Raw genomic sequence first — 26,456 nt, forward strand, 5'->3', positions numbered from 1 at the left:
AAATCTAAATGGTTAAAATTAGAAAAACGCTCAGGTTACTAAAAAGGGGTTCGTCTGTACCCGCCCCTAGCTAGAACTCGCTACTTTGAAATAATATTGTCTTTTTATCCCTTCATGATCGGATTACTGATTCGTAATTTGATTTTGATAAAGAAAACAAGAGGTGGTATTCGACATTATGATGGGGTAGGGAGTTGAAGCAATGCATGGGATTATTATGCTAAGCGAGCGAGAAAATTAGTTACTAGTAATTTGTGATCTAGATCTAATAAAAAATTGGTGAGAGGTCCACTATAGCATGTTTGTAACCCTCTAAGTCCACTTCTAAATTTCATAACCCCTTTAGTCCACTAATATAGTTATATAACCTAATAACTCCAATTTACTTAAAAAGAGATATTTTTCAAGACCAAAAAACCCTCCTATATAACATATAGAGAGAGAAACTCTAGATTACAAAACAGATCTGAGCCTCCCCTCTCTCTCTCCTCCCCTCCCCTGGTGAACCGTCCGCCTCCAAATTCACTCATCGAGAGGCTCCTCAAGATCTCGTCATATCAATGTATTTTCTCGGCTACCAAACAGAAAGAATGAGAAACAGGTAAAAGCTTCCCTTTCTTCCTCTTCCTATTTATTTTCTCGGCTACGTACCAAATAAAAAACTAATTGGGTGTTCTTTGTTTTTTTTTCTTCCTTGATTGGCAGTAACTACAGTGGATTCTGGCACCAAGGCTTTAATATTTCTGGGTTTGGATGGAGATGATCTGAGGAACCCAAATCAACTTTCTGTTTCCCCAAACATCCAGCAGGTACGGTGTTTTTCTACCTTTTGTTTATGAAGAGTCTCGGAACACAACTTCTGGACACAATTGTGTACGAGCCCTCGTGCATTGAACTGCTCTTGATGTAGTTATAGTCTATTTCTTGCACTAATCCTGAACGAATTTGGATTTTCGACTTGTTATGTGTGTGGAATTTGTAGTTTTAGTCAATTATATAACGTTATTCCGCTTTTTCATAAACGTACTTTAAAGTTGGTTTGTCTATTGTATTAAAAAGGTTGATCCGGTCTTTTATTTGTTTTACTGGAGAGAAATCTGGAGTAATAAAAACAAAAAATATAATATTATAAGAAGGTTGATCCGGTCTTTTGTTTGTCCTGTGTTCGGTTATCATCAGATTTGTAGGTTTTTGAATAAATACATAATGTTATATGTGTGTTTTTTTCTAGGGTTAGAGATCTGAATTTTTTGAATAAATATATAATGTTATATTTGTACTTTTCATCAATCACTTATTGATTTGGTCTGCGCAGCGGCCTCTCCGACTTGCTTCTGATATATTTGGAGTTTTTGGAATAGATATATAAGGTTATATGTGTGTTTTTTCTAGGGCTAGACATATAATGTTGGAACAGGTTGTGTTTTTTGAAAAAATATATAAGGTTATATGTGTGTTTTTCGTGTCACACAAAAAATATATTTTTGTGTGTTTTTGTTGTTATTTAATGTTACTTTTTTTAAAACATTCTCAGTTAGAGAGATATAATAATATATAACGTTATATTGTTATATATAACACTCTAGATTAGAAATATCCTATGTTATTTAATAAAGAGAACATATGGTTATATGAGAATATTTGGGACCATATATACATATATATGGTTATATATATATATACAGTTGGGTTCTGGTTAGGGAGACCTGACCCAACACTACAAGAAAAATTACATTGGGTGACGAATGAAAATCGTCACAAATAATATAGGTGACGAAAAAAAATTTGTCGACTAAAGGTTGTCGAGGATTCCTACCTAGTGACGAAATCTATTTTTCGTCACCTATAGTGTCTTTTGATGACGAAATATTTCTTCATCAAAAAGTGAATAATTGGTAACGAAATTTTTTTCCTCGCTTATTGTGCTTTTTGATGACGAAGTTTTTTATCATAAATTATTCTTTTTGGCGACGAAAAAATCCGTCACTGATGAATCTCATCGGTGACGAAAATTTTCGTTGCAAAAGACGTTTTCATATGGGAAAAAAAATCATTCTTTCTTGTTTTTACTAGGTCTCGAACCCAAGTCTCTTGAGTTTTTCGCGCAAGCTCTAACCAACTGCACCACACACACTTTTCAGTAAATATTTGAAATATCTAATATATAACATATATGTTTAACATTAAAATATATTTTGAATGCAATTTTGAACCTTTAAACATTAAAATTAGTAATTTTGATAAACATAAAAGTTGTAGGCAATTGAGTTATTGTTCAAACCCAATTTGAATTATCTCAATCGGAGTTTTTAGTAAAGATTATGTCCGAAATACATTTAGTGACAAAGCGCAATTCTTAAATTTCGTCACGAAAGGTACCCGTTTGATAACGAAATATATTTTTCGTCGCTGAAAGCGTTAAAATGGTGACGAAATTTTTTTTCGTCACCAAAGTTAAGCATTTGGTGATGAAAAAAATATTTCGTTACTAAATTGGTCTCATTTAGCGACGAAATATATTTTTTGTCACCAAATAATTATCTTTGGCAACAAAAAAAAATTTCTTCACCTTTTTTAAGCTTTTGGTGACGAAAAATGTATTTCGTCACCAAATGGATACCTTTGGTGACGAAAATATTTTTTTCGTCGCTAAACAAGTATAATTGGTGACAAAATTATTTCGTCACGGAAGTCGTCAAAACAGTGACGAATTTATTTTTTCGTTGCCAAATATACTTATTTAGTGACAAAATTAAATTTCGTCGCCACTTTTTCGTCACTAATTTTCATTTTTCTTGTAGTGCAAGCTTCCATCCGCACCTGCCTCATAAGCCGTTGGAGGCCTGACCCAAGCTTCCATCCGCACCTGCCTCATCCAACGGCTGGGAAAAGAAAATGAATCTCGCGGGTTAAAATGACACGCGGGTCACAGGCTATAACGAAAATGGGTTAAAACCCACAAAATGGATCCAGCTTTCCCCTTTCCTTTTTAGTGCTTTCCCGTTCAAAAACAGAGAGAGAGAGGCGACGAACAGCGCGAAGAAGAAGAAGACGATACGAAGAAGATGAAGAAGAATCGATCGAAGCAGGGACCCTTTGACGAAGGTACGTATCTCTCTCTCTCTCTCTGGTTCAACCCAGAAAGGGTGCGGTTTCAAAAATTTCTGTTCGAACCTGAAATTAGGGTTCGAACATTCGAACTAGAACAACTCTATCTCTCTCGATCTCTTCGTTCTATGCATTTGATCGTAAAACTAGAAATTAGGGTTTCGATTTTCTGCAGAATTTATTTATTTATTTTTGTGAGAGCTTGTTGTAAGAAAAAAATGCTGAAATTAGGGTTCGAACAAAAAAAATTTGGTTTTCTCTGTATCTCAATCTGTTTAGCTGATCAATTGTTTCAAACAAAAAAAGGGGCTTTTTTTGAATGACTGTATAAGAAGATTAGGGTTTTGATTTCAGTATTTTTTGTTTTTGTAATTTTTCATTTAGCTGAAATTCATGAATATTAGTTTAGCTGGTTATTGGCAGAAATATATAGGGGTCATGCTCATATTTGGGTCTTTTGTTGCGTGTGAAAATGATTCATATATTCTTGAGTTTCCCAAATCTCATTTGTGGACACTTTTTCTGTGAGCAGCCTAAAAGAAAACTCACTGGCTACCCATTTTTTCCCTAATCTCAGTACAAACATTAGCAGACCATTCCATGGTGTTGAAATATCAGTTGTTAGGGACAAGAAAATATATGGGGTCCCAGTTTTGTCATGCCCACTCCATACAATATATTTCATTAAGAAAGTTGAGATTGGTTTTTTTTTTTTTTTGTTTTTTAATGTAGCCATGGCTGGAAGAGGGCTCTATTATGTTGTTTTTGTTGGAAGAGTCCCGTGTATATATATATATATATATATATATATATATATATATATATATCCATTAGGGGGGGCGGAAGCACGGACAAGGGGGAAGAACATGTGGGTCAGAGTAAAGACAGTGGGAATTGAAGTACTAAAGTTTACTGGGGATATAATGTTACTATTACTAAAAGAATCAAACAAATGTTACAAAAGAATCAGAAACAAAGGCTATGGTACCTATGGTGAATAGTGACATGAATAGTGACGGATGAATAGTGAATAGTGACGGATGAATAGTAAATTCGTGAGTGAATAGTGATGAATAGTGACGGATGAATAGTGACACGTGAATAGTGTCGGGTGAATAGTGAATAATTGAATAAATTTGAATCTATGAAAGAACAATGAATAAATCAATTATATAATAGCTCTATAATTTTATAGAATAGCTTTACTAGTAATTTGAACAACAAAATTACTGAAATGAATTACTTACTAAAACAATCTGAATTCAATTGCTGAATCAGAAACAGTACATGGCAGTTTACTGGTTTACAAGGGTTGCTGGAGTATATTGATACTCAGCAATGACTGGGTTTACTACAGAGGATGAGGAACAGGGGAAGTGGTAGGAGAATTTCTCTCTCTAAAACCTCTCTCGTTTTCTCTCCTCTCTTTTTACTCTCCTACTTCAGTCTATTGTATTCTATTCCAGTCTATCTTGCCTACTGACTTCTCGGATCCTTTTATAGAATAAGGATCAGAGAAATTACAAACATTGAATAGTAGAATCACGTGACTACAGTAAATAAAGGAGGTTACTGTTTCTACTTTCGGTGCAGGTGGGACCAAAAGTAGAAATGACTACCAATCCATCATGTTGTCCATATTCTGCAATTCTTCACATGTGAGATTCTCCCAATAATCCCGTCCATTGTCATCACTGTTGACTTGTGAGGTAGATTCATCTGCTTGACTGTCTTCAAGTAGGTGGCTTTGCTGATTCTGATATTCCTTGACTAGGTTTTGAAATTTGGTGTAGAAAATGAATGGGACTTCTTGAATAGGTTCTGTGGCTCTGATTTTTTGAATAGGGTCTTCACACACTAAATGATGCAGGTGATCAATGAATTGATTATCAATTTCAAGGAGTTGAGCAATTGACTTGGCTCTGTGATGCCGGATTTGTGCTCTGGGTGGTTTGGAACATGGCCAGGGGCATTCATCTTCAATGAGTTGAATAGGTGCATGCAATCTGCTGAATGGCCAATTTGCAGAGAGATACATGACATGTTGGGCCAGTATCACATTCCCCGTGTTTGTCCATTCCGGCATTTTACTAGTAATTAGGACTTGGCATATTAATGCGCCATATTTAGCAAAGAGGTTTTTGACACAAACAGCTAATTTGCGGGTGACTCGGTCAGTTTGGTTTGGACTAGTGAAAATTAATTGTCTAAGAAATCCATAATCTAGTAGGGTCATTGGGCTAATTTGGATGACTTGATCTTTATAGGGAACAATAATGTCTTGAAAGTACTGTATATTGATACAGGCTTTCGGGACACTAAATACTAAATTACAAGGGCAACTGTATCGTTCTAATGGTATTTCTTGGCACAATGGGTTAGTATTGGGGCAGGTGACTGGATTTTCAGTGTAGTGAGTTTCCCAAGTGATTGATAATCCTGGGGTTGGTTGACTGGCTAGTTTAGTAAGGGTTTCAAATAGGAATTCTTGGAAATGATGGGCATCTTGTCTGGCTAGGTGTTGAATATGGTTTGCTATTTCAGTAGGTAGAGATGTGGGTATGAGAGATAATGACTGTGGTAAAGCTAGGGCTTTGGATGCCATTTTTTGGAATGGTTCCAACACACACACGCTTTCACCATCATCCAGTGGGGATGATTGTCTTTTCTCTACCTTTACCAGTGGGGTAAAGGAGGCCTTCTTGTCTCGGAGTTGAGCAAGTTCAATCATTGACTGGTGGTACCTGTAATTTAAATTCAGGAATTGACAATTTATTGCTTCACATCGTTCACAATGTGAAGGGTTAGTATAATTATTACTGACTAAAGATGGGTTTATCAAAACTCCACCTGAAGAACTAGGGAAAATAACTCCACTAGTCTGTTGACTAAAATAAATACTCAAAGAATTTAAGCTGTCTAGGAATTTACGATGATCCCCACGCGTATTCCAGAGATTATCCAGAAGACATTGTTGGGTCTCATTTATGCTGCCTACGTTTTTAAGCTTCCTAAATTTTGTGCTGGCTCCTTCAGGAAATACTGGTAGTAGGATTTTCCCAAAAGGAATAGTTTTCTGTTGACTTTGAGCCATCTGTAAAACAATCAAATAAACCATTAGTAGGATAAATAGAGCAATTTTGAAGTTGACATAAGTCATCTTCGTTTGGTATTGATGAAAGTTCAAAATTGACTTGTTGATCAAGAGAAGTGGTAATAATATTGTTACTAGTGACTGTGAATGGATAAAGTAAGTAAATAAAGGGTATTCCTAAAATTACTTTATCAGTTAAATTTTTAACTAAAACGAATGATGTTTTGAAACAAATTTTATTTTGGCAAATATTTACTTCAGGTAATTTATACTTGATCTGCATTTTACTACCATTTGCAGAACTCAACCGTTCAGTTGTTTCTTGATAATACTTTTTTGGTATTATTCCTTCTTGAATGCAGTTTAAATCTGCTCCTGTGTCTATAAGGGCAGTAATCTCAATTCTGTAATCTCCTATGATTAATTTGATACGTGCATGCCATTTTTGTAATTTTATTTTATTTAGTAAATTTAATCTGTAATTTACTGAATCATCAATTGGATGATTGGGATCAAAAAATTGTTCTTGACTAGGATGTTGAGTTTGATTAATGGGCTCTTCTTCATTGGAAGAAGATTCAGAAGATAATTGGTCATCCTTAAACCGGACGAATCTTTTTCTTGGAAGTTGATTTTTAATTGTTTCAATTTCTTTTTTAATCAGATTTATTTCTTCTTGGAGACTTTGCAGGGTTATTACTTTGTGAATTTTACTGAATCGTTCAATAGTGGTATTGAGGTTAATAATTGGCTTATTGTATTGAGGTTTTTTACTTTGTTGGATTAAGAGTTGTTTGAGTTTTTTAATATATTGTTGTTTCAACTCAGAATCATCTAATTTACTTATTAAGTCAATAAGTAATTCTTCTTCAGGTAATTCTTTGGTAAGTACATTTATTGTTTTACAGCAGTTAGCAGTACATCCTATCTCAATTTGGTCGTCACTGGGACTATTACTTAGAGAATGGTACTCGGAAGACTTGATACTGTCATCTTCATTACTAGTGTTACTCAGATTTTGTGCTCTAAAAATTTCTAAAATCTGCTGTTTATTAGTGTCGGATATGTTGAGTTGATTAATTTTTGTTTTGACTTTACATTCAGTTTTATAATGACCTTTTTTGCCACAATTGTAGCATGTAACATCATTTGACTTGTCATTTGTTTTTCTGTTTTTATGCTTTTGTGTTTTAGGTTTTTCATAATATTTATCTTTGGATGGTGTGGAGGATTTATTACGCCTATAGTATTTGTGACTTTTATGACTGGTAGTTGGTTTGGTATGAGATTTGGTTTTCCTTCGTGATGGTGCTACAGGGGGTAGACCATATTGTTCACAGAAGTTACCCAATTCATATTTGGCTTTATTTTTGTCTTTTTGGGCTTGTTTACTAATTTTCATATCAATGCACATTCTTAGACCTTCTTTTTGAATGGTACTAATAATGTCACCGTATGTTAACTTATCATATTCAATTACTCCTGTTGGCTGACTAAGAACATCTCTAATTTTATGAGCAAATAAATTAGGGAGTCCATTAATGAATTTTTCTTTCCAAAATGATTTTGTACAATCATCTCGGAGCATGACTCTAGATGTAAAAACATCTTTGTACCATCTAAAATCACTTAATGTTGGACAACGCAAGTTAGTCAGTTGATCATGTATCCTGGAGGTAATGTTGCTAGGTTGACCAATGAAATGTTTAATTATGGTGTAAATTAGGGTATTAACTCCGTCGGTTATTCCCATTCCAATTTCATTATCAAAAATTGGGAGACCATTTTCATCAAGTTGAACAGCATGTTTTACTTCTTCTCTTGACTCACTGGTGAGGTATTTATCCCACCAAGATTTTAGCATTCCAGTAAAACCAGAGGTTAATAAATCAACAATTTGTGGTTGACTAAGTTCAGTATTACTTAGGTAACTATTGGCAGCCATTGACATGTGATTTAATTTTTCTAATATTTGGTGTTCACTTAGACCATCTATATTCCATTCATATAATTTATTAGACGAAACAGAAAACTGGTTAATTAAATTATTTTCTTCATACTGTAAATCAGGAGGGGTTGGCCTAGAGTACCAATTTTTGGTAATGCTAGTAGGGTTTGCTGAGGGGTTATAAAGGCGATTTATTTCTTGCTCAGAGAATTGTTTTTGCAGGTTTGTGATTTCTTCATCGGAAGAGGTTTGACTAGAGGTATGGGAGTCGTAGTTTTGTGTAATTGTAGCAAGCTGAGGTGACTGTGGTTCTAATTTAATTGCTATTTTTGTGAGCAAATTTTCAATTTTTTGAATATTTTGATTTTGGTTTAGACTAATTTGTTCTCTCTTTTCAGGGAGGTGGATAAGAGGTTTTTCAATATTTTTACTGGATGAGGGGATGCTACTAGAGGATCCTTCATCTATTTTAGTTTCTATTTTATCCAATTGTTTACTAATCGTTGTGAGACATTGATTAGTGTAATTAATTTGTTCAGCTATTTGCTTACATTCAGTTCTATCAGTTGGTAATTTGAATGGAGATGCTGATATAGCAGATCCTTTGTAATTAATAATGATTGAATCTAAAGGAGGGTGACTAGCAGTTGTAACAGTATTGTCTGATTTTGTCCATTTTACTTTTGTAAGAGTATTGACTTTTTTGTAATAATTTTCTAAGTAGTCGAAAAAATAAATTTCAGTTCCGGATTCTTCCATAAATGCTTCCCAATGAGCTAAAATTTTATCCTGTTTACTAGATGTATATTTAGCAAAATAATTTTTTCTTTTTTGTTTATTTTCTTTTGACTTAAATTCAGAATATAATTTGTCAAAATTTATTTCAAAAGGTTTATTTAAAACTAATAAAGTTGGATCAGTGGGTTCTTCAAAATCTGTTTGAGTTGGAGACCCTTGAAAGGTGTCTTCATCCTCAAATTTTGACTGTGTAGAATAACAAGGTTTACTAATTTGTGAACTTGATTCAACACATTTTAATCTAATACTGGGATCAATTAAATTTTTGTCCTTCCTAGGCAAAGTAGTTGAACTATTTGACCTATCCATAGCTATTGAGCTATTGGATCGACTTAATTCTCTGATTCTCAGAGGAGGGTTTACTCTTTGTTGATCAAAACTTATCCTGACTGTACCATCTAAGTATTGTTGAATATAGTCTAGATCAATTATGTCATTTTGGAGTTTCTGTGGGAAACTCTCATTTTCACTAAGCCAACTGGTTGGTAACTGGATATCATTCCAAGAAATGGTTTTGGGTACTTGTACATTAGCATTTGTGCTACCTTGTATAAGTACAGTTTTATCTTTGGGACTTTTGACTAATGCATGAATATTTAAATTAGTTTTCATACATTTATAGTAAATACGGTAAATTAATGCAATTGACTAACTACCTTCAAGCATTTGAGTGATTGCTCCGGCAGTTTGAATATTTAAAGTTAATGCTTTCAAAATATTTTTATCTTTTAAACTAAGGGGTAAATCGGGGTAACAGTTAAAATAAACTGGACCATTATGTAGACTTGACTCCATTAATCCTAGGAGACTATCACTATAGACTGTGAATCTACTATCTCTTAAAGATAATAAAACTGAGGAATTTAATCCTCTTCTTGTTAATGGTTTAATTGCAACTTGTATTAATCCTACATGAATATAATTATATCCTCGTTCAAGGTGACGTTTGACTGATTGTTGACTAAGGAGAGAACATCTCTCTTCTTGTTTAGTAATGGCATAAACATGTTCAGCAGTTTTAGTAACTTGATCAGTACGAAAAACATCATCTAAAAAACTTGATTTATAAATTTCTTTTACTGGAATTTTAGGTATATTCCAATTTCCTAATCCTGTATCTAAATCTTGATACTCATGTTCTTCTTGGTTGACTATGTCCGCTAACTCAGATAGAGAAGCCATTGAAGAACTGGCTGAAGAACTACACCTAAATAATCTATTCATTGTTTTTAATCCTACAGACTTTTCTTTTAGTATTTTAACCCTAAAGATTTCTTAATTAATATTTTAATCCTAAATTGTCATGATAAACACATACCCCAATTGACACATACCCCAGGTTTTTTCCCAACCCCTCACTGCCCTACCCTGGGACTTACTCACGGGGACTTTTACGGATTACCTAAGGTGGTCTTTTGCAAAGTGGTCGACCGATGACAACCGAACTAAAATACTAACTAAAATTTCAGCAGGACAAAAAGACTAAATGAAAATTAAGTAGGAGTAAATACAACTTACAGATTACTTGAGTTTAATTCTTCAACTATATCCTACTTGGCTCTGATACCATTAGGGGGGGCGGAAGCACGGACAAGGGGGAAGAACATGTGGGTCAGAGTAAAGACAGTGGGAATTGAAGTACTAAAGTTTACTGGGGATATAATGTTACTATTACTAAAAGAATCAAACAAATGTTACAAAAGAATCAGAAACAAAGGCTATGGTACCTATGGTGAATAGTGACATGAATAGTGACGGATGAATAGTGAATAGTGACGGATGAATAGTAAATTCGTGAGTGAATAGTGATGAATAGTGACGGATGAATAGTGACACATGAATAGTGTCGGGTGAATAGTGAATAATTGAATAAATTTGAATCTATGAAAGAATAATGAATAAATCAATTATATAATAGCTCTATAATTTTATAGAATAGCTTTACTAGTAATTTGAACAACAAAATTACTGAAATGAATTACTTACTAAAACAATCTGAATTCAATTGCTGAATCAGAAACAGTACATGGCAGTTTACTGGTTTACAAGGGTTGCTGGAGTATATTGATATATATATATATATATCGAAGTTGGGTAACTTGTTGCGAACAAGTGAGTAAATTCTCTAGGGCTGTGTATAAAAGATATTCTTCATTGGAAGAGGCAAATGATGCTTGGAGGGCGTATGTTGATTCGTTGAAGCTGTGTTCAATGTGCAATTGCTGCCACAAGAAATCATCACCAATTACCCACTTTTGCTCGTACGTGTGCAATCAAACATGGATGGCCATGGTGGTTCAAATAGGTGGTTTAACATTGCTTCCTATTTACTCGGAGCAGCAATTATCCTCTGATGTAATGCTTAACCGTTGGGAAAGAACAATTATCAAGACTCTGATGTATGGTTTAACATGGTGGTTCAAATGGATGGCCACTTGGTCATGTTCTTTTGTACAAGACTCTGATGTAATGCTTAACCGTTGGGAAAGAACAATTATCAACTTCAAGCAAATTCTATTTGTAGCAAATTCTATTTGTTTTTCGTTGCTTTGGGTTGTGGGGCTTACTTCATCTCCCCAGTGGGAGTAGTGACTAATGTTATAGGTCGTTGGGCGGCCGAAAGGTTGCCACGAGTTCTTGGAGGCATTGTGACCTCAACAAATGGCTGTATTTTACTTGCTTCGGTCTCCTATTATGATTTCAGTTGGGAAAACTCCGTAACTTTTCATTTTTTATTGAATCAATGTAGATGCTATCATTACCCATAATTTTCTATCAAAGAACCAGCTTCCATTTTATTTGCTAACAGCCACATCTGGTGCTACTGGATAATTGTACCCGATGGAGGCAAAAACTCACGCTCGCATGTGACATCAATGCCAGCTACTTTATTTTTGGCTACTTGAATTTTGGCTATTCAATAAGAGTGATATTGAAAAGAAAATGTCCTCCAAACTTTCGTAGGTACACCAGTTCTCAAACCCAACGACATGGAATTCAACCATAAATGGTATACTCATATGAAATGGTAGAACATAAGGATGGAACAGTGAAAACTGAGATCCTTCACATACTCCCTCAACCTAACAAATCATGGATAAGTTCTCTGAAAAGGAAAACAAGAAGGAAAAAGAAGTGACATCCAGAATAAAAAGTTCCTTGTATCTTTACATCATACAATATCTAGTTACTCTTGCTGGATAATTGTACCTGTTTTCACAAAGTTTCAGCACTAGTTTTCCACCAAAGTTTCAGCACTTGTTTACACACAACCTCAGACCCTAGGACATGACACGGATTGCTTGCCAAAAATTCCTCAACTTCGATTAATTGCCAAGAATCTCAGTCCAAGAAATAAAAAATGGCCAAGGGTATAACCTTGAGAGCCCACCAAAGGAAACAACGGAACAGACAAAAAGCTGAAACTGGCCAACCTGTACTACGTTCACCACCTTACAACAAAGAAAAAAAAACAACATTCCTAACTTCAATTGGTAACAAAATCAGAGCAACACAATTGGGCCGAAGAAGTAGTTGCCGAAATCAATCTTGGAAAGCTGCTGCAATTGTCCGATTTGAGGTGGAATTGGACCCGAAATCAACCTTGTTATATATGCCTGAATATCTAACATATGGAAGCAACAAAATTAGGTCATGTATAACAAAATTAGGTCATGTATAACAAATGGAAGCAAGATTGGCTACCTAGTTGAGAGCCTTTTGCCATAACTTTTGCCAAATTTTGGCAGAGGCAAGGGATTTGGCATGCCAATTGACTTGTCTTAGCTAGCACTTGAAGGAGAAGCTTCATGCTAGTTCTCAAATTAGTAAAAAAAAAAAACTAGCAGATGAACGCCATAAAGCGGAGAGATCAAAAGGGATACCATTTGACGAAACTGATATGGTCTGCTATTCTTGCTCTCTTGGTCAAGTGGGGTAGTATTTAATTTCCGGTGTCAAAGATAGACTCAACTGGCTCCATCCCCTTTTACTTTAAGCTACGTGTTCTATTTCCCATCATTTTCTCCTTACACAAAACCAATTTTCCTTTCAACAAGAACAAAGGTACATACCGTAAACGGTTTAAACCAATTGCTTTTCTACTTACACAAATCAAACCCTAATTTCTGAGAGATTCTGATAGAGAGAGATTGAGAGAGATACCTTGTTCGTGGCTTCGATCCTCTTCTTCTACTTCTTCTTTTTCATTGATCTGGTTTACCATAATCGAGTAACCAAAAAAAAAAAAAACCCTAACCCGTTAGATGGAGAACAAGCCAGAGAGAGAGATACCTTGTTCTTTTTTGGGTTCGATCTTCTTCTTCGTATCGTCTTCTTCTTGTTCGCACTGTTCGTCGATCTCTCTCTCTCTCTCTCTCTGTTCGAAGGGGAAAGCACTAAAAGGGAAAGGGGAAAGCTGGATCCGTTTTGTGGGTTTTAACCCATTTTCGTTATAACCCGTGACCCGCGTGTCATTTTAACCCGCGAGATTCCTATTCTTTTCTCAGCCATTGGATGAGATCCAACGGCTTATGAGGCAGGTGCGGATGGGAGCTTGGGTCAGGTCTCCCTGACTAGAACCCAATTGTATGTGTGTGTGTGTGTGTGTATATATATATATATATATATATCTCCTTCAGCTACGGACGCTCTTAGACTCCTTAAATGCGGACTTGAGCTGTGAGCCGTTGGATCTCATCCAACAGCTGGGGAAAGGAGGGGGAATCTCGCGGTTAAAAAAGTGTCCGAGTCGGGTAAATGATTCGCAGGTCATAACCGGGTTATAACACCCAGATTCCATATTCCACTGTATGCTTTCAATTTCATTTCACGCTAGAGAGAGAGAGAGAGAGAGAGAGTGAAACGATGGACACCCAGAACGAAACGAAGAAGACGAATCGAAGGAGACCACCACGACTGGAGATTGAACGATAGAAGAAGAGGAAGAACAGGGTATCTCCTCCTCTCTCTCTCTCGTTCGTTCCAAATCACAAAAACCCTAACCCTCTATATCTGTGGTGCGGTTTCAGATCTCGTTCGTTCCAAACCGAAGAAGATGATTTGAGACGATCACGACTGGAGATCGAAACCCTAACCCGCAAGGTATCTCCTTCTCTCTCTGTCTCTCTCGATTTCCCCGGACCCGCATTAGGGCTTGGTTGAAAAAAGCATTTGATGAGAATCGGATAATCCCATTGCTGCTAGTTCAGATTTGTTGGTTTATTCAGTTCATGGTTAGTTGTAAATCTGGTTATTCCACTTTGTTTAGTTGTAAATCTGGTTATTCCCATCTGGGTTGTTTTTACACACCAGAAAATGATTTAGTTGTGAATATGTTTTTTGCAGTAACGTATATTCTACAGTGAAACCTTACTGTGAAATCTTACTAAACCAAATTTTACACCGGAAAATAATCTTGTACAGTGACTCATTTGTCTTTGTAATCTTGTTACTAAACCAAATAGACGTCTCTCTTTGTTCGAATCGACACAAATCTTTTTTTTTTTTTTCGAGTTAGGGATTTTCGAGAAAAATGGTATTTTAGAAGTATGTTTTAAAAAAACAAAATGGGTATTTTCTTTGTAGCTTGCTGATCACAGAAGATAAAGGGATTCGAAGAGGCTTGAGGGGTTGAGGAAGTCCATGTTTTCTACTCCGGTGATTCAGATTTGAATTGAAGATATAGAAGAACATTGATTGTTCTAAGTGAAGAACAATAGAATGGAATTTTGATTACTTTGTAAATTCTTGTCCGTTTGATTACCCAAGGAAATTGTTAATGTATTTCCCGATGTTAAGCTTCGTGTAAATTGTAATGCTATAGTAGCTTTCCTGTTACTGGTTTGCTTTTCAATGAGGTTCCCTTCAATTGTAAAAGTTGCAGTCCTTCATGTTCAAACTAGTAGTGAAAAGTTGAATGAGATGACTGGAATTGAGAGTGCTCTTGATCAAATTGAAATATTAGTTGCAGTCCTTCATGTTCAACATTGATGTTCTTTTTATTTCGTTCAATACAAGATTGGGTGTATCTATCAAAGAATCGCACATTGCTCCACCTAAATATGACTGCATCACCATGGTTTAACTTGGAATGGTGCTCTACTGCATAAAGTGAACTGGAAATGTGATGCTGGTTTTAAGAGTGAATGAGTCATAGCCTTGCGGCTTCTACCAAGCTGAGATGAGGTTGTGGGTTAATGGATTGATTTAACAAACAAAGACATGACAACAAGTTTAGGGGTTACCGACGTGGTTTGTTGGACTAATAGGCCACGTACAGATCTAGTTCAGAACGATTGGTTTGCGCAAACAATGTTCTGTATCGTAAATGTTGTGGTTACTTTTTGCTGAGGTAAATTGGCCGGTACCACTTACATTCTCATTGATCATCTTGTCACATACCAGGGTTTATAGATCATTGGATCGTTGTGCTTATTGGTTTTAACTTCATTTCTTCTTGTCTGAAGCAACGATTTTAACTGCCCCGAGCCCAAGTAGATCTGTAAAGTTCATTGGCAATCAAGAAACTGCCCCATCACCAGTATACTCTGTTTACCGAAAATTGAGAGGATAGCATACAAAAAACCAAATGGATGTCTGAATTTGGTTAAAAGTAGGCAATTCAAAAAACTAAACCCATTGAAGATGCTCTAACAATTTTACATGTGCCAACTTCTAACAAGACCTGCTTCGAAATCCAAATATTCTTCAAGCATATTGGAAGGTAAACAAAAAAAGTCGCCATCGGTGCTCTTACAAATGCCAACACAAATACAAATTCAGTTCCCATCATGTCCAGACTTGGAAGGGCCATGGCCAGTTCTTCATGTCCTCCTCCTCCACTTGCTGTACCTTTGCACTCCTCTTAGAAAGATCACCACCTTCCACATATGCATAGTACTCCCTCCGTCCCTTTTTTTGTGTCCAGTATTCCATTTTGGGCTGTCCCTTAATAAGTGTCCATTTTGTAAAGTTAGGGGGGTAAAAGTTGGTGTATTGTCTATTTTGTCCCTAAAAGTAGATTTTATTTTGAAAAGTTAGTGAGTAAAAGTGTAATGATGATGGGTAAGTAAGGAAAGTGGAGGAAAAAGTTGATGTGAAATGTGTAATGATGATGTCTTTTTAATAAGTTGGAGTTATGAAACAGGACACTTAAAAAGGGATGGAGGGAGTACTTGAGGAAGAATGCAAGAGTCAGAACCACCCACTCCAGGTAGAATATCAGCACACAACCCACCTGCCAAAAATCAATCCCAAGACTTTTAATCGAGATTTCGCTATTGCAAGAGAGCGCTTATTGACTCACTAGAAAAAATTTAATTTCTCATTGATGAATCTATATGACCAAAACTTCAATTGAAGTCTTTTTAAACAAATTGAAATACTACAGATTGATCGTCGTCATCCTCGTTGTCATCACTCAACCTAACATCTTGCAAAGAGCTAAGAAAAAAAAAGAAAACTATTAAAATGGTTCATGGGCATCTCTCTAGCAACTGAATAGCTGAAAAAACCTTTTTCAATACATATATTCGGTGAAAGGAATTGCTGCTAGAAATAAACAATTTTGATTAATAATTTTGCCGATTCGACCTTAACACCAAGAGAGAGGAGTTTATTTTCTATGATCAGCAAGCTACAAAGAAAATACCCATTTTGTTTTTTTAAAACATACTTCTAAAATACCCTTTTTCTTGAAAATCCCTAACTCGAAAAAGAAAAAGAAAAAGAAAACTAGATTTGTGTCGATTCGAACAGAGGAAGACCTCTGTTTGGTTTAGTAACAGGATTACAAAGACAAATGAGCCACTGTACAAAATTATTTTCCGATGTAAAATTTGGTTTAGTAAGATTTCACAGTAAGGTTTCACTGTAGAATATACGTTACTACAAAAAACATATTCACAACTAAATCATTTTCTGGTGTGTAAAAACAACCCAGATGGGAATAACCAGATTTGCAACTAAACAAAGTGGAATAACTAGATTTACAACTAACCATGAACTGAATAAACCAAAAAATCTGAATTAGCAGCAATGGGATTATTCGATTCTCATCAAATGCATTTTTCAACCAAGCCCTAATCCGGGTCCGGGAAAATCTCTCTCGAGAGAGAAGGAGATACCTTGCGGGTTAGGGTTTCGATCTCCAGTCGTGGTCGTCTTGAATCATCTTCTTCGGTCTGGAACGAACGAGATCTGAAACCGCACCACAGATATACTGGGTTAGGGTTTTTGTGATTTGGAATGAACGAGAGAGAGAAAGAGAGGAGGAGATACCCTATTCTTCCTCTTTTTCGATCTCCAGTCATGGTGGTCTCCTTCGATTCGTCTTCGTTTCGTTCTGGGTGTCTATCATTTCACTCTCTGTAGACACCCTATTCTGGACTATCCAGATTGGTTTACTTACGGTCTTTGAATCTCCAATGATGATTACGGTCAAGAACATTCTGAGGTTATTGGTGTGTTTGAGCTTTGAGCGTCCTGAACCTCATTCAAACCTTTGTCGAGCCTTGTCCAAACCCCCCAAGCCAGAACCAAATGGCCTCAGCAAAACCATGCTTGCTTATGCCAGTACTATGCTGGCGTGCGCTGGTAAAAGCATTTAAGCTCTCTTTTGCATTTATATGCAAGGGGTTCACAAGTTTAAGACTCATAAAAGCATTTAAGCTCTCTTTTTCCTTGTTTTTGCTTTCTTACTTCTCCCATCAGTTGGAAGAGGAAGCAAACACTTCTCCATACACTCACCATACCCTCACACCCATCATCCATCCCTTAAACTTCTGCAAGTTCAAACCTTCAATCAAACTCTATCGTAAAAAGGTATACCACCTTTTATTCTGCAACCTGTTCTGACCCTTGAGGGGTGTTAGCAGGGTCAAGGCTGGTAATCAATACTAGTCCTGACCCTAAAGCTGGTAGCATTTCATGGATCGAGTATGGTCATCAATGGCGCACGCCAGTAAGAATGAGCCGTACGCCAGTCATGGTGATATGTGCAGTATTGGCATGGGGATCATTGATCATCCATCTTTCTGCTTTCTTTTTACTTTATTACCTTTCAGCATGATAAGAACCCGTTTACTGCTTTCTGTATTTTAGAGCTGTGTAGTTATCATTCGTTATTTCTGTTTCAGAAGGCCTCTGGGATCCTTCTGGTTATGTTCTAGAGCCCAGATCATGCAAAGCCAAGCACTGACCAAATAGAGTAACTGGCGTACGGGGTCTTTGGACTGGCGTACAACAGTTACAATGGGTCCAGTGGCTGGCCCTTGCATGATAGTTAACCCTGGCCTCTGTTTACTTCCCCACACTGTTTATGGGGCGTCTTGTTTATTTTGTCTCCTTAAGATTCATTTATGCTGTCTGTAACCGTATATATGCTGTGATACTAACTGTGTGGTTTGTCCTGGGTGTGCATTTGTCCTTCCAGAGCCCAAAGGGTTGAGAAATAGGAGCTGTGAGCTTAAATTTACCGGCGCACGCCAGTTTTCTGTGACGTACGCAAGTCGTCTCTGCATGCAGTGGCCTAGCCAGTGCATACAGTTTCCTCTTGCGTGCTTCCTTCTGGATTGGTGTGTCCCCAGTTTGTCTAAAATGCTCACAGGTGCTTGTTCTCAACTATACTCTTTGCTTCAATCAATAAGTCATCCATAAACATTTTGTCATATAATGCAACTTGTTACAGTTTTAAACCCCCATTAACTGTTCCTCCGCCCTAATTGGCTGAAAAATGATTAATGAGAGAAAAATGCAAACGTTTTACAAAATGCCCGAGTAGAGACCGATCTCCAGATTGGGCGAGAGGGGTGCCATAAAATCCTTTCCCTCTTGTAACTTGGCTCCCGAACCTCAGATATCGAAGGTGACGACGGACCAGTCTATGCCTTTTCAAAAATCAAATAACGTAGCAAACGTTTCAAGTTCGGTTCCTTGGGTGCATGCCGTAAAACCCGAGTGGCGACTCTAAATTGTAAGCGTTTCGCCGCGCTTCCCAAGAAGGGCCGCACCCGATTTTATGCACAAAAATAGAATTTTCAGGGCGTATGCCCATAGTGGCGACTCTGCTTGGGACACTCATTGCATTAATCAAAATTTGGCGATTAATACATAAATGAACAATCTTTCAAAAAGTCTGTCAAAACAGTACGCTCTGCGCTGCTGAAGAACGGAATGGTAACGTAACAGGATCTCCAAGTGTAGCCTTCTCCAAGTGTAGTCTTCTCCAAGTGCATCCGACCAATCCGAACTGGGGCTTTTACTATCGTTCGCTTGTGTAGTCTTCTCCAAGTGTTGGTTAATAAAAGTGAGCCAAACTTCAAAAGGCATTTTTCAAACATTACGTTTCTCTCTCATTTAATCATTTTTCGGCACTCTTCCATTCGCATCGATGTTGGTCAGCCCCGTTGAGGTGTTTTAGGTAACCGACACAATTTATTGGAGCCCGGGGTCCTCGAATGCCCAACAACCTTGGACGATGATGAGTCGTACTACCATTCGATCATTGCTTTGCTCCACGCGTTGCAATGGGAGGTATATCGCGGCTCTAGTCAGAGGAACCCCCTAAACCAAAACCGGTCTCTACATGCGTACAAAGCACTAGAACCTTTCAACCTAGGACAGGAACCCGCAGGGTAGGATTATTTGCATCTAATCCCCATGTGCTGTCTATATGTTACCGCTTTCCCTATTGCATGCCTGTACATACATTCATACCATTTTGCGTAGGAGCATGCTAGGGCGGCTTTTAGGATGCCTCTTATCGAGTCTGTCTTATGCTCGTTCGATGTTGCCTTGGCCCGATGATGAGTCATGCATCCCGATGTTGCGTGTTATCAATTTTCAAAGTCCTTGGACCAACGAGACTTTGGGAAATCAATACTTTCTAAGTCCTTGTCTAAAGCCCAATCAAAATTTCAAACAGAAAACTAGGGACAACGGAGACAATGCCGAGATACTCACACCATCCAGGTTAAAAGTGCTAATCATTTACACCACTCAGGCTCCGGCACAGTGCTGCTTACGCCGCATTGGTTAAAAGTATCACGTCATCTATACCAAGTTGTTCCGATTCCAAAAGTTGAAACTTCGAAAGCGGAATAGTCAAAGGCTTAGTCTATTTTGATATCTCTTAGCACGAATCGATTCAAATAAGGATACATTGTCGAAAAGATTATCCGAGGATTCTTGGCAACGTCCGAACGTCATGAGATGGACTCTCTTTTGTTATAGAGTCTAGGAGGACACTGACGATATTGACATGGGCATTTTTCCATTTTGTCAATTCTTTTGAAATAAACTGCTGCAGGCTATCACTGAGCTCTTATACTTTGCTGTCTAGCCATGCCGATCTCAAAGCAAGGGTCCGAAATCAAGAGCCAAACCTACTTGGGATCGTCCGCCGGGTCCATTTGAAGATTCGATTTGGGTTTTGCTTGTTGGTCAGTTACATCGGAAGTTCTGGCCTGCACTTTGTCGAGGGAGGATTCACCCCCGACTACTCCGCACGAGTCCCCTCCATCTACTCCATCTCCGCTTGCATCACCAAAGCTAGTTAAAACAGAAGCTCTAGCCATGGTAGATGTTCCACCTCCAAATCTCGCTATTGTTTTGGCAGATCTCCAGCACAACCTAGCCATCACGCAGCAAAGAGCCGACCAGGCCGACGCCTCTATGGCCAATCTTCGCACCCTAATCGAGGAGCGACTTCCTCTTGTAGCAGGAGGGGGAGGCGGTGAAAGGCGCGAGCGGGAAATCGCGACCGAAGAAGTTCCTCTGGTCAAAAACCCTGCTCCAAACCCAGAAATGGCTAATTTGATCGCCAAAATGGCAAAACTAGAAGAAGCAGTCTCTAAATCCGAAAAGAAAGGAGCAGGAGGGCTAGACATGGATCGCCTTTGCCCATTCCCGAATGCAAGGTTGCCCAAAAGATTCAAGATGCCCGACTTCCCGAAATTCAATGGAACCGAAGATCCAAAAACTCACCTTCTGGCTTATCATGGTGCAATGAAATTACACGGGGTCGAGGAAGACGCGATGGCTCAATTGTTTTTGCAAACCCTCGCCGGGCCAGCTTTCCAGTGGTTCTTGTCGCTCGACATCGCCAAAAGAAGAACATGGGAAGATATTGGCACTACCTTCAATGCTCAGTACAGTTACAATGCTCAGCTCAAGATGACCACCTGAGAATTGGAATTGACTAAGATGAATGCAAAGGAGTCTTTTGCGGACTTTATCAAGAGGTGGAGGGCCAAGGCAGCTCTCATGACCGATCGCCCAAGCGAAAAAGACCAAATCCGCATCATCTCCCGCAACCTGCAGCCGGACTTTGCTAAGAACCTTGTACTGGTTCAGGGGGCTAACTTCGAGACTTTCTTTGACTCTGGCCTAGCCATCGAAGAAGCTCTCCAAACAGGTGTTTTGCCCAGAAGTGACACTTCCTCCTCTACCTCAGCTTCAAAGCCAAAACCCCGTGCATACACTGGAAACGACACTGCTCTGTTTGGCGGTAACAATTATGCCAACGCAACCTCTGCCAATAACAACGTCTCTGCCCAAAGCTCCAATCACATCGCCGATGTCAACCAAGTTCAAACTCCTCAAAAACCCCGAAACCGCAACCAACCCTTTAACTTTGCCAATTTTGAGGCACCGATTTCCTCGGTATTGGAGAACTTAGTCAAAACCGGACATCTCAAGCCTCTAGCCCCGACTCCACTTCCTCAAAATCCACCCCCAACCATAACCCTAATGCTTTTTGTGCTTACCACCAAATGCCCGGCCAGTACATTAACTCTTGCTATCGCCTCCGACATGCGATACAAGATTTGGTGGACAATGGTACCCTTCCAACTCCACCTACTAAACCCAATGTCATTACCAATTCCTTGCCCAAACACGACTCTAACCCTCAAGTGAACCAGATAACTCTCAGCTCCACCATATTCAACCCCACCGACCATATTACCTCAGCCGACAACCCTAGACCAGTTGTACACTTTCCCTCTGAGTCAAGCATAAACATGATGGCAGCCGAATGGACCATGGATGATAGAGCTAAGGAATGGGAGGAGCTTTGTACCGATTGGATCAAGCAGTACAACATGGGATTCCCTACACACCCTCAGGTCAATCAGATGTGGTTAGACCAATGGGAAGGCGAATGGAATGCAGCATAGGTTGACCCTTTGGATGGTCTCTCTTTATTCATGCTTTTCTACCAACCTGAACTAGACCAAGTCGAGTTAGAAGCTAAAGAATACGTATGGGATCCGCAGCCGAATGCATGGCAAATGGGTCAGGGTCTTAAGGCTGATTTGGATCAGAGTGATATCAGCGAAGAGTACTGGGGCTACTATCAAGAAGGGGAAGTTATACCCGACGTCCGTCGCCCACTCGGTGCCGTGCTACCTCTGGTAAATTCCATCGCAAGCACGATCGATTGCCGTATCCATGATTTCGACCCTACCCTCGACATCGTTTCTGTGGACCAACCTCGCCCTATCGTTTCCGCTCCCGAGGATGATTGCTCGATCATGGTTTTGGATGCACTTCCCGGTGATCTATGGGATGCAAATGAGACTGTCAAAACTCCAACACCTGTTGATATTTGGGATGTGGACAACGTTATCGATTTGAACATGGGAAGCGAGGTGTGGACTGTCAATACCGCTCTTATCGATGGAGGATTTTGGGACGTGCCATTTGTCACCAATCCAAGAACACCCTTTGAAGAAGATGCTGCATAAGATCCTACTTTCTGGGAAGGATTAGTGATGGAAGATTTAGAGTGGAACTCAGCTCTGGGACCAGACTCATCCGTAGCGGTTGCATCGATTGACAAAGGAAAACGCAAGTTGGAGGATGCGCCAGCTGATCTATGGGATTTTGTTGATTCGTCTTCCTGGTGGGATGTCGCCAACGTCACGAGGAGTGGCCGAGTATTCCAACCATCTAATCTGCAGGCCGGAAGCTCGTCCAACCCACTTGCTCAGAAGACCACCACTCCCGCTGATCAAAGGAGTGATCCAATTGTTTCAGGTGGGGTTCCCAAAGAAGACGCTATTCTGAAACAGCTCGAACGGATCCCTGTTGCTGTGTCTATCCGGGGGTTGATATCATCATCAAAGGAGCATCACGAAAAGCTGTCCTCAGCATTGGCCCGGCTCACGGTACCAACCGACATTACCCCCGAAGCCATGATCGCTCTTGTACTATCGCTCCTATCCAAACACTTCGTCACGTTTACCAAAAAGGGACCTACCTGTCAAAGGAACCGCTCATAATCGCCCGCTTCACATCACCGTCAAGTGCCGGGGCCATTAGGTGCCGACTGTGCTCATTGATAATGGTTCTGCCATTAATGTTTGCCCAATGAGGGTTGCCTACCGCCTAGGAATTACAAAGAATGATTTGACACCTTCTAATTTGGCAGTCAAAGCATATGACAGCACTCGCCGTGTGGTGGAAGGGACTTTGATTCTCAAATTCCATGCTGAGGGCTTTGAAATGGACGTAGAATTCCACGTGGTCGATATCCCTACTACCTTTAATCTGCTGCTGGGCAGACCGTGGCTTCATAGGGCCGACATCATGGCTGTACCGTCCATCCTACACCAAAAAGTCATGTTAGGGCTCCCTACCGGAACTTTGACAATTTGCGCGGATTCTGGGATCTGCCCACTCACGGATGATGGAATGCCTGTTTTGGGGATCATGCACGGGGAGGAAGACTCTGACTTTGGGGGCTTCTCTTTTGACACGTCGGGCTCAGTCCTCGTCATTGCCGTGGATGATGATTTTACTATGAGTTCAACTACTCTCGAAATAATGAGAAAAATGTCATTCATGCCTAGCTTAGGACTCGGGATCAACTAGTAAGGGATCGCTGAGTTCCTTGTCTTTCCTTTCACAGAAGGCCGCTTTAGTTTAGGTTACACTCCACCGGCCAAGGGCGCCAAAAAGAGGAAAGATACGGGAAAACCTCAAACTCTTTATGGTAATCCTGATAGCTACTTTGTTCGGGAAGGAGGAGGCTCCGCTTACTCGGGACAGATAGAGCTGTTTTGGGATCCGGAAACTTGCACTTGGCTGCCAGGTTTTGAGATCTCTGCTGCAGATACCTAGTCTGACGACGAAGAAGAGATAGCCAAAGAGGAGTTTGCTAAGGGGGAGTTCAAGAAATAGCTGGCTCGGATCAAGGAAAAGGCTGATTGGCTGAAGGCTTTCGATCAGGGAAATCTGGAGATGCTGTTCTCCCAGGTAGGTTTGGCTGGCGAGGGCGAAGAGGCTGAAGTGCTGATGCTTGGGCCCGACTCATCGGATGTTCTCGAGGATATCCTACTTCTCTCATCGTGGAGGCAAAGGGAAGTATTAATAACTGCATTTTCACTCCATGCCTGACATGCATCAATGATATGTCTAAATCCGACACAGAGTCTGTCAAGTCTAGGTCTAGCTCAGAGTCTGAGTTTGTGCCTCATGGCCCTCCACGTCATAGCTTTTACTTCGAGTTCGAGTCGATTGTACTTGGCAACCCTGTTGGGCTTTATGAAATGCATGATCCCGCTTCTGATTACTTTGCTAGCTTCTATATAAACTGTGTCGACCCTGACGATGAAGGAATAGACTTCGACGGGAACATCCCGGCTGAGTTGCGTTCCCTCATCGAAAAGGAAGACGAAAGGCATGCTCAGCCTCTAAAAGAAGAAATAATTTTTGTAAACTTGAAAGACGAGGATGACCCCCGCATGATGCAAATTGGTTCAAATCTGTCCCCGGAGAATTATGCTGGAACAATCGAGCTGCTCAAAGAATTCCCCGAGGTCTTCGCACGGTCTCACAAGGACATGCCCGTCATTGATCCCGAAATAGTATAGCATCGGATTCCACTAGAGCACGGGGCTATTCCTGTCAAGCAGAAGCTCCGCAGAATGAGGCCGGACTGGGTTCAGAAAATCAAAGAGGAAGTTACCAAGCAGATTGATGCAGGGTTCTTGAGGGTTGCAGAGTATCCCAAGTGGGTCGCCAACATCGTGCCCGTTCCTAAGAAGGATGGAAGAATCTGAGTCTGCGTCGACTTCAGGGAGTTGAACAAGGCAAGCCCTAAAGACAGTTTTCCCTTGCCACACATCGACGTGCCCGTGGACAACACGGCGGGGCATGCTTTACTCTCTTTTGTCGACGGATTCTCAGGATACAACCAGATCTCTGTGGCACCCGAGGACCAAGAGAAGACGACGTTTGTTACAGAATGGGACACTTATTGCTATGTGAAGATGCCATTTGGACTGAAGAACGCCGGCTGCACTTTTCAAAGGGCCCAAACGACCTTGTTTCATGATTTTATCCATAAGACCGTTAAGATCTACGTTGATGACATGATTGTGAAGGAAAATAAGGAAAAGGATTATCTTCCTTCACTCAGGCAGTTTCTTGAAAGGCTTCGCAAATACAACGTACGTTTAAACCCGCAAAAGTGCACAATCGGGGTTACGGCAGGCAAAATGTTGGGGTTTCTGATCACTCTGAGAGGTATCGAAGTAGATCCTTCCAAAATCAAGGCGATTCTCGAAATGGAACCATTGAGGTCCGAGAAAGGCGTGCGAAGCTTCCTGAGGAAGGTACAGTTTATCAGCAGGTTCATCGCCAAGCTAACCCTGACTTGTGAGCCGCTTTTCCGCTTACTAAAAAAGGGTGTCCCGTTTGAGTGGACAGATAAGTGCCAGGCCGCTTTCGAGTCTATTCAAAGATACTTGCGGAATCCACTTGTACTAATGCCGCCTACACCGGGTCAATCGTTGATTCTTTACCTGTTAGTCACTCCAACAGCCATGGGATGTCTACTGGCACAAGAAGGGAATAATGGGGTCGAGAAAGCTATTTACTAGCTGAGCAAGAAGATGGTGGGGTCTTAGGAGCGCAATACCCCTCTGGAAAAGATATGTTGGGCGCTGGTTTGGGCTACCAAAAAGCTTAGACACTACATGCTAGCCTATTCGGTGAGACTGATCTCTCGGATGGATCCTATCAAGTATCTGTTCGAGAAATCCGCGCTCACCCATAAGCTATATGTTGGTTGCTTCTGCTGGCTGAGTTCGATCTCCAATATGTCACGAGGAAGTCTGTAAAGGGCCGCGCTGTGGTAGAATTCTTGGCTGATCACCCGATCGACGGCTCGGAAGACGTGAACTTCACTTTCCCTGATGAGGATGTGCTGACTGTAGTCGAGGAAGTTTGGACACTTTATTTTGATGGGGCTGCTAATCAAAAAGGGTTCGGGATTGGAGTGTTGCTAATCACACCCGCCGGCGCTCATATTCCGCTTGCCTTCAAGTTAAACTTCGATGTTACCAATAATCAAGCTGAGTATGAGGCCTGTATTGTCGGAATGGAAGCTGCTATTGCTCTAAGGGTCGAGAAGCTCGAAGTAATTGGAGATTCAAACCTGGTTGTCTCTCAAGCCAATGGAGATTGGAAGGTTCGTGAGGAAAAGCTAAAGTCTTATCA

At 39.6% G+C, this 26,456-nt stretch overlaps 1 long non-coding RNA gene across 1 annotated transcript in view; it reads left to right on the forward strand.

Moving 5' to 3' along the window:
- Positions 1-274: 274 nt before the first annotated feature.
- LOC131303723 (uncharacterized) overlaps positions 275-26,456 on the forward strand; it is a 64,490-nt gene continuing 38,308 nt past the window's right edge. The window contains exons 1-2 of the long non-coding RNA XR_009192156.1: positions 275-562; positions 706-809. This is a non-coding gene — a long non-coding RNA (uncharacterized LOC131303723). The remainder of the gene's footprint in view (positions 563-705; positions 810-26,456) is intronic.

This window comes from Rhododendron vialii, chromosome 10a (genome assembly GCF_030253575.1).
Source record: "Rhododendron vialii isolate Sample 1 chromosome 10a, ASM3025357v1".
Lineage (NCBI taxonomy): Eukaryota > Viridiplantae > Streptophyta > Magnoliopsida > Ericales > Ericaceae > Rhododendron > Rhododendron vialii.